The sequence below is a fragment of the Octopus sinensis genome, linkage group LG10, assembly GCF_006345805.1.
Source record: "Octopus sinensis linkage group LG10, ASM634580v1, whole genome shotgun sequence".
Classification (NCBI taxonomy): domain Eukaryota; kingdom Metazoa; phylum Mollusca; class Cephalopoda; order Octopoda; family Octopodidae; genus Octopus; species Octopus sinensis.
Genome location: NC_043006.1, coordinates 11,274,090 through 11,286,589, shown reverse-complemented (window position 1 = coordinate 11,286,589; position 12,500 = coordinate 11,274,090). Strand labels below are relative to the sequence as shown.

The following is a 12,500-nucleotide window of genomic DNA, read 5'->3' as shown; positions in this document are numbered from 1 at the left end:
TTTATTGCGACATGTGTAGCAGCTAGGCTCTTTTCTGAGATACCGAGTTTTAAGGTTTGTCGCTCAACGCCCTCTACAAAACAAAGGTTTGCTATCATTTTGTGATCTTGTGAGGTCACAAGGACTTGTATGTCCATGGTGACCCACTCGACCACATATCCCCAAAAGTTGTCGCCATTGACTCCCTACCCACATTGTGCACCTAAAGTGACTAACTACGGGTTGCTGTTGTTACCGAGTCTCTGACGGTAATACTTGTGTCTTCTTCTCAAACTGTCTGGCTTAGGGCGGGAGACCCCAGACCTTGGAAAAAAAACTTTGGTCGTCTTGTTGTAGTCGAGGGCTCTTCGTTGACGCCCGACACCACTGGAAATCGCTGGAAATGGAGATCTCCAGGTCCAATTTCTTGAACGGCTGCTGCTGCTACTACTATTACTACTACTACTACTACTACTACTACTACTACTACTACTACTACTACTACTGCTGCTGCTGCTGCTGCTGCTACTACTACTACTACTACTACTACTACTGCCGCTGCTGCTGCTACTACTACTACTACTACTACTACTACTACTGCTGCTGCTGCTGCTGCTGCTGTTACTACTACTACTACTACTACACTACTACTACTACTACTACTACTACTACTACTGCTGCTGCTGCTGCTGCTGCTGCTGCTGCTGCTGGGTAGGTGTGTCTCGGATAATTTAGCTTTGCACTTTAGTCCATCATTTGTTTTAAATATCACTCATACAGTGCCACGCGCCCTCCTGCTCTCAATAAAAGAGACTTAACTTAAACATTTGATAGGGCTGTCTCCAAATCTCTCTTTGATGCAAGAGGGAAAAGTCTGATGCCGATGGCAAAGTATAGTAAGTTACTCTTCCTCTCCTCCTCTCGCGTGCTGCTGTGATGGATTGAGGAAAGCTGATTCTTGCTTTGTGAACAAAATGCAACAAGGCTGTAGTTCTTTCATCAAAATGCTCCATACTGTAATTTTCTTTTTCTTTGAAAGAAGACTTGCAAAATTATTTTATCCACCTCAGAAAAAAGACAAAGTTGACTGCAATGTGGGTTGAATAACAGAACGCAGAAAGAAATAACTAATAACTAGTTTGGTAAATATTGCTTTTAGATTAGCTAACGAGGCCAGCAGTTTCGAAGGGAAGAGGTCTAGTACTTTACGTAATTCCGGAATACTTGATTGGTACTTCATTTTATCAACTCCGAAAGGATGAAAGGCAAAGTTGAACTCAGTGAAATTTGAAATCAAAACATAAAGGGCCAGCTACCAACATACTGCCAGGCGTTTTGTCCAACGCTCTAATGATTCTTGCTACCAACTATCTTGCTGCTGCTACTACTACTACTACTACTAGGACAGCTGCTGCTGCTGCTGCTGCTGCTGCTGCTGCTACTACTACTACTACTACTACTACTACTACTACTGCTGCTGCTTCTGCTGCTACTATTACTACTACTACTGCTGCTGCTGCTGCTGCTGCTGCTACTACTACTACTACTACTACTACTACTACTACTACTACTACTACTGGTAATAGTCATAAAAATGGTTTCTGTTTTAGGTACAAAACCAACAATTCTGATAAGAGCGTGTTAGTCGATTACATTGATCCTTGTACATCAACTGGTATCTTAATTTATCGGCCTCGGAGGGAGGAAATGTAAAGTTGATATCGGCCGAATTTGAATCCGGAACGCAAAGAGTCAGAAGAAATACCTATTTCTTTACTACCCACAAGGGGACAAACAAGGACAGAAAAACGGATTAAGTCGATTATATCGACCCCAGTGCGTAACTGGTACTTATTTAATCGACCCCGAAAGGATGAAAGCAAAGTCGACCACGGCGGAATTTGAACTCAGAACGTAGCGGCAGACGAAATACCTATTTCTTTACTACCCACAAGAGGCTAAACACAGAGAGGACAAACAAGGACAGACAAACGGATTAAGTCGATTATATCGACCCCAGTGCGTAACTGGTACTTATTTAATCGACCCCGAAAGGATGAAAGGCAAAGTCGACCACGGTGGAATTTGAACTCAGAACGTAGCGGCAGACGAAATACCGCTAGGCATTTTGCCCGGCGTGCTAACGATTCTGCCAGCAGAATAAATACCGCAAGGCTTTCTTTCCGATGTTTCCAACGATTCTGTCATCTCACTGTTTACACAGACACAATGAAAGGCTTATAAAAGTTATTTGATTACATCCACGAGAATTGATTAAACTAAGCTACAGAATATGTACGATCAAAATGACAATATAGCTTTATTGTTAAAGTTGTAGAAAGAACGGCCGTGCGGTGTAAATTTATCCTACGGAGATAGAATGTACCAAAAGCATGCATCACTTTGTAAAACATCTTACAACATCACCTGATCATTATAACTCCGATGTTTTAACTTTTATTAAGCCACTTCCCTTGTGTTACCTCCTACGAAATTCCAGGTTACAGATTACAGAAAGACTATAAAATTCAATATAAAATTTTATATTGGAATTTTGTACTTGATATATTGATTTGGTTGCGATGCTTTTAGAAATTAAGGAATTTCTCAACATTTTCCCCTCGGAGACTTATTGAAAAGTTAAAACAAAACAAAACAAACAAATAAACTATAAACGAATAAAATTGGAAAGAATCTGCTGGTTTACCTCCTAAAAGAGAAAAACAAGAAAAAATTGGGAATGAAAAATAAAGAGAATTTGAAAAGATAGGAATGGAATTTCCTATCGGGGAACATGTAAGTGCACTTTAAACACACACATACGTACACTCGTATAGACTCAAATACATATACGTAAATATATGCGCGGGCTAAGACTACGCGCCTTCACTAGTCAGTTAAGGTGAGACAGTGTCACGTGACAACTTGCTGGGGCTGCCTGCTGGAGTCTGGGGGCAGGTATTTAAAGGGAAAAATTTAACAAGTCAGTCAGTCACCGGCTGACACTCGCTGACGATACATCGAAGAGGCCATGGAACAGAAGAAAGAAGTAAGAAGACATGCACCCAACACCAGAGCTCATCACACCTCCGAAAGGGGAGCACCGTCACGTCAAAACTGTAGAGGAGTAGGGGCCGAAACCGGACGTGGTCCCTCCTGATTATGTCTTGAGATAACTGGATCCTATAAAGGAGCTGTTGTGGTAGCAGACCACGAAACACGGTTGTAATTCCTCCAGAGTGAATGAAGGTACCAACACACGAAACTCTCGGACCTTGAGTCACTCAGTTACTTTTGCTAAATGTTAATAATAAAATATATACATATTCATATTTTGAGTCCAAATGTGTGGTGGCAAATGAACGGTGTCAAATAGGCTGCGCCCAAGAGTTTCTAATTTGCATACACGCACACACGAATACACTCAACACATGTCTATACACACACGCATGTATATATGTATGTATGTATGTATGTATATATGTATGTATGTATGTATGTATGTATGTATGTATGTATGTATGTATGTATGTATATTTAGTATGTATGTATGTGTGTGTGTGCCAGTCTTTTATAATAATAATAATAATAATAATAATAATAATAATAATAATAATAATAATGAAATGGTTTCAAATCTTGCCACAAGGGCATCAATTTTGGGGGAGGGGATGAGTCAATTACATCGACGCCAGTGTTTAACTGGTACTTATTTTATCGACCTCAAAAGAATGAAAGGTAAAGTCGACCTCGGCGGAATTTGAACTCAGAACGTAAGGACGGACGAAATGCTGCTAAGCATTTTGCCGGTGTGCTAACGATTCCGCCAGCTCGCTGCCTTCAATAATAATAATAATAATAATAATAATAGTAGTAGTAGTAGTAGTAGTAGTAGTAGTAGTAGTAGTAGTAGTAGTAGTTGTGGTGGCGGTAGTATGGTAGTAATAGTAGTAGTAGTGGTGGTGGTAGTAATAGTAGTAGAAGTAATAGTAATAATAATAATAATGATAATAATAATAGTAATGATAATAAAGATAATAATAATAATAATAATAATGATGATGATGATGATGATGATGATGATGATGATGATGATGATGATGATGATAATAATATAATAATAATACTCTGAAGTAGTAGTTGACGAGCCGAAACAGAGGTTTCAGAAAGTAGGAATGAGCCTGAAGCCGCAATGGCTGACGCATTCGCTGAAGTCACCAGAGAGAAGATACTTGAGGCAAAAAACGATATCTTCAGAGAGTTCGGTATTTCTAAACATCTAGAAATGAACGATCAATAACCAAAGTTTCAGAACACCAAATCAAATCGCTGTCCAGTCAAAATATATGACTATGTCATGAAGCAGCTTCCCCCTGAAACTGAGACAAATTTAATTTCATTAACCCATTTTATATACTCAACATCTATTGTTGCCACAAAGAATATAGGCGCCAGGGATAAAATAAAAGTTTCCTAAAAAAAAAAAAAATACAAACCGCCAAGATGGAAAGAACTCGTAAATAAGGAAATTCAGAGCTTCCGATGGGAATTATCGATCTTAGATGAATTCTCCAAAGGAGGTAATGTAAAGACGAGAATGGATAGAAAGATGAAGCGAATGTACAATCTGATGAACATGAATGAAGTCCCAGGAGCAAAAGAGATAGTTAAGCAAAAGGTTCAGGTTAAGGCCTATTGCTTGCGCAGATATGAAAAGAGAAGCAAATTTTATTGATAAAATAAAATATTTAAAACTGATGCAGAGAAATTCTATAGAGTTAGGGAAACCGTCGTTCTCAGAAAAGGACTCACCTGATATGAAAGAAGTAGTGACATTCTGGAATAGCATAAGGTGAGCTGGGAGGGAGTTTAATAAGGAAGCAGACTAGGCAGGGAGAGATGAAGAAAAAAATGGCTGAGAGTGAAGAACAGGAATGGTAGGATATTACAATGCAGGAACTAACTCTGGAAGTCTGGACATGATAAAATCCCAAACCGTTGACTGAATAGCATCTCTTCATTACACCGTCAGTCAATGGAATGTTTCTTTGCTATCATCAGAAACCATGAAAAGACTCGAAGCGGGTTCACATTAGGGATAACATACCTACTCCCTCAAATGAGTGAAACAAAAACTCAAAAAAGCTAAAGGCAGATTACTTGTTTGACAACTATGTATAAACTCTTTACTCTTTTACTCTTTTACTTGTTTCAGTCATTTGACTGCGGCCATGCTGGAGCACCGCCTTTAATCGAGCAACTCGACCCCGGGACTTATTCTTTTGTAAGCCCGGTACTTATTCTATCGGTCTCTTTTGCCGAACCGCTAAGTAACGGGGACGTAAACACACCAGCATCGGTTGTCAAGCAATGCTAGGGGGACAAACACAGACACACAAACATACACGCACACGCATATATATATATATATACATATATACGACGGGCTTCTTTCAGTTTCCGTCTACCAAATCCACTCACAAGGCATTGGTCGGCCCGGGGCTATAGCAGAAGACACTTGCCCAAGATGCCACGCAGTGGGACTGAACCCGGAACCATGTGGTTGGTAAGCAAGCTACTTACCACACAGCCACTCCTTACTTACATCCATTCTCACCGAATGGATGTACCAATTACTCGATAAAAACAACATCATTTTTCTTGAACAAAAAGTATGCAAAAAAACTCATAAGGCTACAAAGACCAGCTATTAATAAGTCGTATGATATTCGAAAACTGCTCATCGAAAAAAAGAAACCTTAGTACAGCACAGATTCACTATCGTAAGGCGTTTGACAGTGTCCTATATAGCTAGATCTTAAAATCACTAAAAATATACAAGATCACTCTTTTCGTGAAAGGTTTACTGCGACATAATATGATAATGTGGAAGACGAAATGGTTTCTCAATCACGAAAATAGTTTGATTGTCTGAAAGAGTACCAAAATAGATCGTAGAATTCTCCAGGGCAATTCACTCTCCCCTATTCTGCCTTTCCCCATTTCTTTTGTATCACGAGTTGAATAAAACAAATTACAGATACAAAATGTTTGATAAGATCATCTCACACTTAATCTACATGGATGATCTGAAATTATATGCAAAAAATGCCAAGGATCTGAAAATGCTACTGGTAACTAAAAAGAATTAATTGATGACATCAATATAGAATTTGGCTTTGTAAAGAGTGTTAAAGCTACATTAAAACGTGGTAAATTGATAGCTAATACCTCAACCCAAGTTAATAATGATACAAGGATCTGGATCAAGAAGGCTTTTATAAATATCTTGGGATCAAGATATCACAATATGGTCCTGAACACTGAGCCGAACTGCCAGAATAGAATTGAAGCTTTTAACTCTCTGGCAGTACCAGTTGTCCAGTATAGCCTTAATTAGCATTAACTGGAATTTTAATGAACTCCAAACTATGGACATAAAATCCAAGAAACTGTTGACATTAAACAGGATGCACAAACCAAAATCAAGGAAGGAACCGACAAATCTTTTTGACCAAATTCCAGGGAAACCAAAAATCTACAAGTTCCAAACAAAATTGTGCTGACATCAACCGCTCACCTTCTCAGGAAGTTTTTTTTCTTCTAAAATATACGTGCCTCTGGTTGATACTCAATCAAACGAAAAATAAAAGATAATAATAATAATAATAATAATAATAATAATAATAATATAATAATAATAATAATATAATAATAATATAATAATAATAATACAAGATTCATATTGGAGGCACGAGATCAAAGCTAGCTTACCAGAAACTACCAGGTTAATGTACTTCAAAATAACTTCGACCGTAAATGCAGATTCTGCAACTCATTTGACTGAAAAATAGACCATCTCATCTCAGGATATCCTGTGCTGACACCAAACGAATACAAAAATGCCACGATAGGGTAGGACAGTATTTACATTGGAAAATGTGTAAACACTACAAAATCGACACACCTGCTTACTGGTATGTAATCATCCTGAGCCGGTTGATAAATTAAGTAAATACAAGGACCTGGAAATTGAAATACAAAAGATGTGGAATTTTAAAGCGAGAACTGCTCCTGTTATTGTAGGTGCCCTAGGTATGATAAACAAGGGATGTCAGAAACATCTAGATAACATCCCAGGAGAATTATGTCTCAGAGAAATCCAAAAGATTGTGCTGACATGTACTGCCCACATCCTTAGAAAACTCTATCAATTTAAACGTCTGTGTTGTATTACATGAAGATATTTCGCTACTGCCCTTGTCCCTTTCCCTCGCCAAGCTCTCAGTCATACTATAACATCTCTCATCCTTCACTCGCCTTAATACGCTGGGTGTGTCTCGGCAAGTGACTGCAACAAATATGCAGATTAAAAGTAAGCAACAACAACAATAATAATTGTCTCAAATTTTGACACAAGGCCAACAATTTCCTGGGTGGGGGTAAGCCGATTACAGTGTTAAATTAATACTCATTTTATCGACTCTGAAAGGATGAAAGGCAAAGTCGACCACGGCGAAATTTGAACTTATAATGTGAAGACGGAAAAATGCCGCGAAGCAGTGCACCCGCTGTGCTAACGATTCCACTAGCTCGCCTTATCGTTAGTATTATTATTAATAACAGTACTGCTGTAAATAGTTGCAGTAATAGTCATAACAATAACAACAACTATAATAATAATAACGTGTGTAATAAAAATAATAATAACATATATATATTCATATAAAATAGAATAATAAATATTTCTTTCTAGAGACATGTCGGGCTCATGTGGGCTGCCTTCTGGTTTCAATGGCGTATGTATTGCCCACCTGAGTGGACAGGAGCAACGTGAAATAAAGTGTTTTGCTCAAGAACACAATGCATCGCCCGGTCCTGGAATCGAAACCACAATCTTATGATCATGAGTCGAATACCCTAACCATTAAGCCACACGTCTTCATATATGTGTGTGTGTGTGTGTGTTTGTGTGTGTGTGTGTGTGTGCGTGAATGCGTGTATATATATATATATATATATATATATAGGTATATATATATATATATATATATATATATATATATATATATATATATATATAGGTGTATATATGTATATATATACATACATATATATTTATGTAAACAGACACACATACACACCACACATATCTATATGAATTTGTATGTTTGTGTGGCGTGCGTTTATGTGTACGGGCGCACTTGTATATGACTGTAACTGAGTACGCGTGTTTAACTAAGAACCGATGGAATAATATATATATATATATATATATATATATATACATACATACAGAGAAGCTGATGCCATTTCGTATTGTACAAGAAGGGCTGTTTCGTTCACTTGACAGATTCCATTCAGCCTTAATCGTACAATATTGCAGCTGCTGTTACAGTTTGCAGTTGCACCATTGTGCACCTGCCAAGTGTTTCGTTAGACGACAGCACCGCTGCAACGAAGTCTTTACAACAGAGACGAATGAGTTATATGACCAGGTCAATCTGACCTCTGCTCTGGACAAATCAAAATGAAAATTTATAGCGAAAGCTTGTCCAACCTAGAAGCCGACCTAGGCGTTATATTTTTTTTCATGTTTTTCTCAGTTTAGGGTATACTTATGTGGTTATGGAGATCAGCGTGCTACTCTGTGGTCCCAGGTTCCGTGCCATCGAGTGGCATCTTTGGAAAGAATCTTGTACAATAGCCTCAGGTCGACTAATGCCCTGTATGTGGAATTGGTCGGCGCAAACAGTGCGGAAGCCCGTTGTATACATACATGCAAGCATACCTATTTCTTTACTACCCACAAGGGGCTAAACACAGAAAGAACAAACAAGGACAGACAAACAGATTAAATCGATTATATCGACCCCAGTGCGTAACTGGCATTTATTTAATCGATCCCGAACGGATGAATGGCAAAGTCGACCTCGGCGGAATTTGAACTCAGAACGTAGCAGCAGACGAAATACCTATTTCTTTACTACCCACAAGGGGGTAAACACAGAAAGGACAAACAAGGACAGACAAACGGATTAGGTTCGATTACATCGACCATAGTGCGTAACTGGTACTCAATTTATCGACCCTGAAAGGATGAAAGGTAAAGTCGACCTCGGCGGAATTTGAACTCAGAATGTAACGGCAGATGAAATACTGCTAAGCATTTCGCCGGTTTGCTAACGTTTCTGCCAGCTCGCTTACCTATCTACACATCCACACACACACACACACACACACACACACACACACACACACACACACACACACACACACACACACACAACACACACACACACACACACACACACACACACACACACACACACACACACACACACACACATACACACACACACACACACACACACACACACGTAATTTTTGAGATCGAAAATAAACACATTAAAGAAGAGAAGACTGTTAATTTAGGGGCCGCTTAAAGTTTTATCTGAGGTACCAGATGAACCCATGTCGTGACAGGAAACAAGGAAATGCAACTCTGTTCAACATGCTACTTCGAAGAGAAGACCTGAAAGGGAGTTTAAAATTAAAACCTATCATACTAAGGGCGGGCACCAGTATAACACACCCTCGGAATAAAAACACTAAAAGTAACACACACACACATACACATGCATAACACATATAATATACACAAGTACACACATGCACACTCAAACACACACATAGATATATATGCAGGCACACATGTGTGTGTATGTCTGAGCGTGCGTGTGTGTATGCATGCTTCTATCTTTCTCTATATCTGTTTTTGCGTTAGCACATTATCAAAAACCCATATCTAAGTATGTCCAGGAAAAGATCGCTGAAATAATACCAGAACAAAAGATTAGTTTTGAGGGCGGGGTAGTGGAGATATAATTGACTGCAACTCTTGAAGGCGGTTTTTCAGTACGGCTGCACACCAGGGACAAGCAAGTGAAGGATTACAAGAATAAAAGAAAGCAATACAAAGCTAAAACCCTCAATATTACCCCTAATGCTACACTCCTCCACTACGGAGAACCTTTCCTAGGGAAAGGACGTCCTTAAACGTAGGATCTCAGTGACTGACCATTTTCTTCAAGCCCAGAAAATACTTAATTTCTTATTTCTGTATTGCCTACAAGGGGCTAAATATAAGAGTGAACTAACAAGGACAGACAAACGGATTAAGTCGATTATATCGACCCCAGTACGCATCTAGTTCTTATTTAATCGATCCCGAAAGGATGAAAGGCAAAGTCGACCTCGGCGGAATTTGAACTCAGAACGTAACGGCAGCCGAAATACCTATTTCTTTATTCCCCACAAGGGGCTAAACACAGTGAGGACAAATAAAGACAGACAAACGGATTAAGTTGATTTTATCGACCCCAGTACGCATCTAGTTCTTATTTATCGACCCCGAAAGGATGAAAGGCAAAGTCGACCTCGGTGGAATTTGAACTCAGAACGTAACGGCAGACGAAATACCTATTTCTTTATTACCCACAAGGGGCTAAACACAGAGGGGACAAACAAGGACAGACATAGGTATTAAGTCGATTACATCGACCCCAGTGCGTAACTGGTACTTAATTTATCGACCCCGAAAGGATGAAAGGCAAAGTCGACCTCGGCGGAATTTGAACTCAGAACGTAACGGCAGACGAAATACCGCTGAGCATTTCGCCCGACGTGCTAACGTTTCTGCCAGTTCAACTTTTATCGGTCCTCTATAACAATTCCCAGTATCTCACTACAATCATTGGGTTTTTGTTTTTAGTTCCATGTCACCACTCATGGAGAAGATCTTTGATCTAAAGCTCTCCAGCCATGTCTATCCCATTTCTCTTTTTTTTCCTATGTACAAGGAAAACAAAAACAAAAAAAAATATTATCTGAGAAAAAATATTATCTGCTATTTTTTGACTGACGAGCAACCACCAAGAAGCACGCTTGTTGGCTTGCAAACACATTGTTAAATGTAACCGCATTCATGCATGCACAGACGCACAGACTGTGTATGCGTGTACGTATATCCTTTGAACAACACACACACACGCTCGCACGCACGCACACACACACACACATACACATACACACACACACACATACACAAACACACACACACACCCAGAGACTCACTCGTGTTGCCATTTACTTGAACTTTGTGTGGCTAGACATAAGTGGTATATTGATCTTGTTGGACACGTTTAGTCAAGATAAAACTGACGGATTTCATTGTTGGTTTTGCTAAGAAGGGAAACTTGTATTAAAATATTGACTTTATCTGAAGGAGGGCAAGTGGATTAACAAGCCAGTCTGCCTGGCTGTCTGTTTACTGTATGTGCATACATACATATATGTGTGAGTATATATATATATATATATATATGTATGTATATACATATATATATGAAATGTCTGTTTAATTATCTATCTATCTATCTATCTATCTATCTATCTATCTATCTATCTATCTATCTATCTATCTATCTATCTATCTATCTATCTATCTATCTATCTATCCATCCATCTGCCAATTAGCATATCTACCTACCTACCACCTACCTACCTACCTACCTACCTACCTACCTACCTACCTACCTACATACATACCTACCTACCTACCTAACTACCTACCTACATACATACATACATATATACATACCTACCTACCTACCTACCTACCTACCTACCTACCTACATACATACATACCTACCTACCTACCTACCTACCTACATACCTACCTACAAACCTACCTACAAACCTATCTATCTATCTAGCTATCTATCTATCTATACATAATACATACATATATTTATATGTGTATATATACACACACACATTTATAAATATATATGTGAATATATATGTAAGTGTGTGTGCGCTTGTGTTTGTGTTTGCCTGACACCTCCACTTCACAATCGGTGTTGGTTTGTTTAAGCCCCTGTAAACTTAGCAGTCGGGCAAAAAGAGACCAATAGAATAAATGGTAGGCTTAAGAAATGTAAGTACTGGTGTTTGGTTGTTTGTTAGTTTGGTTGGTTGGTTAAATTCATTCGATAATATCCAACAAGACGGTGCTCCAGCATGGCCGCTGATCAATGAGCATAACAAGTAAGAGATTTAAAGAAAGATTAACCTTAACAAGGGATTACGCTGAAGTATGGGGTTTAGATTGTTTAGGCATACGAGTATGAAATAGGAGTTTGATGTAGAAACGTAGAGACTGCAACACTGCGAATTCTGCTTGACCCTTAGGTGTTCAATGAAATAATCCAGAATTGCCTACTGATGAAATAACACATAATTAACTACAGCGAAACAGCCAACGAAGAATCGAAATCCTACGAAATGTCTGTGACAAATGCTCGATTTGAATATAATTGAGACTGTCTGAGAAAGTTTCAAAGAAGACGAGGAAGAAATTGCAGACGAAAATCAAAATACGATTAAGTGAAAGTAAGTCTATAGCGTTGTAAAGATTTGACAATGAAATAATGAAAGTGAGTCAATAGTAAATAAT

General features: G+C 38.7%; 1 protein-coding gene across 1 annotated transcript in view; it reads right to left on the bottom strand.

Annotated features, from left to right (window-relative positions):
* LOC115216391 (gamma-aminobutyric acid receptor subunit beta-like) overlaps positions 1 to 12,500 on the bottom strand; it is a 489,200-nt gene that overhangs the window by 8,917 nt on the left and 467,783 nt on the right. The window lies entirely within an intron of this gene.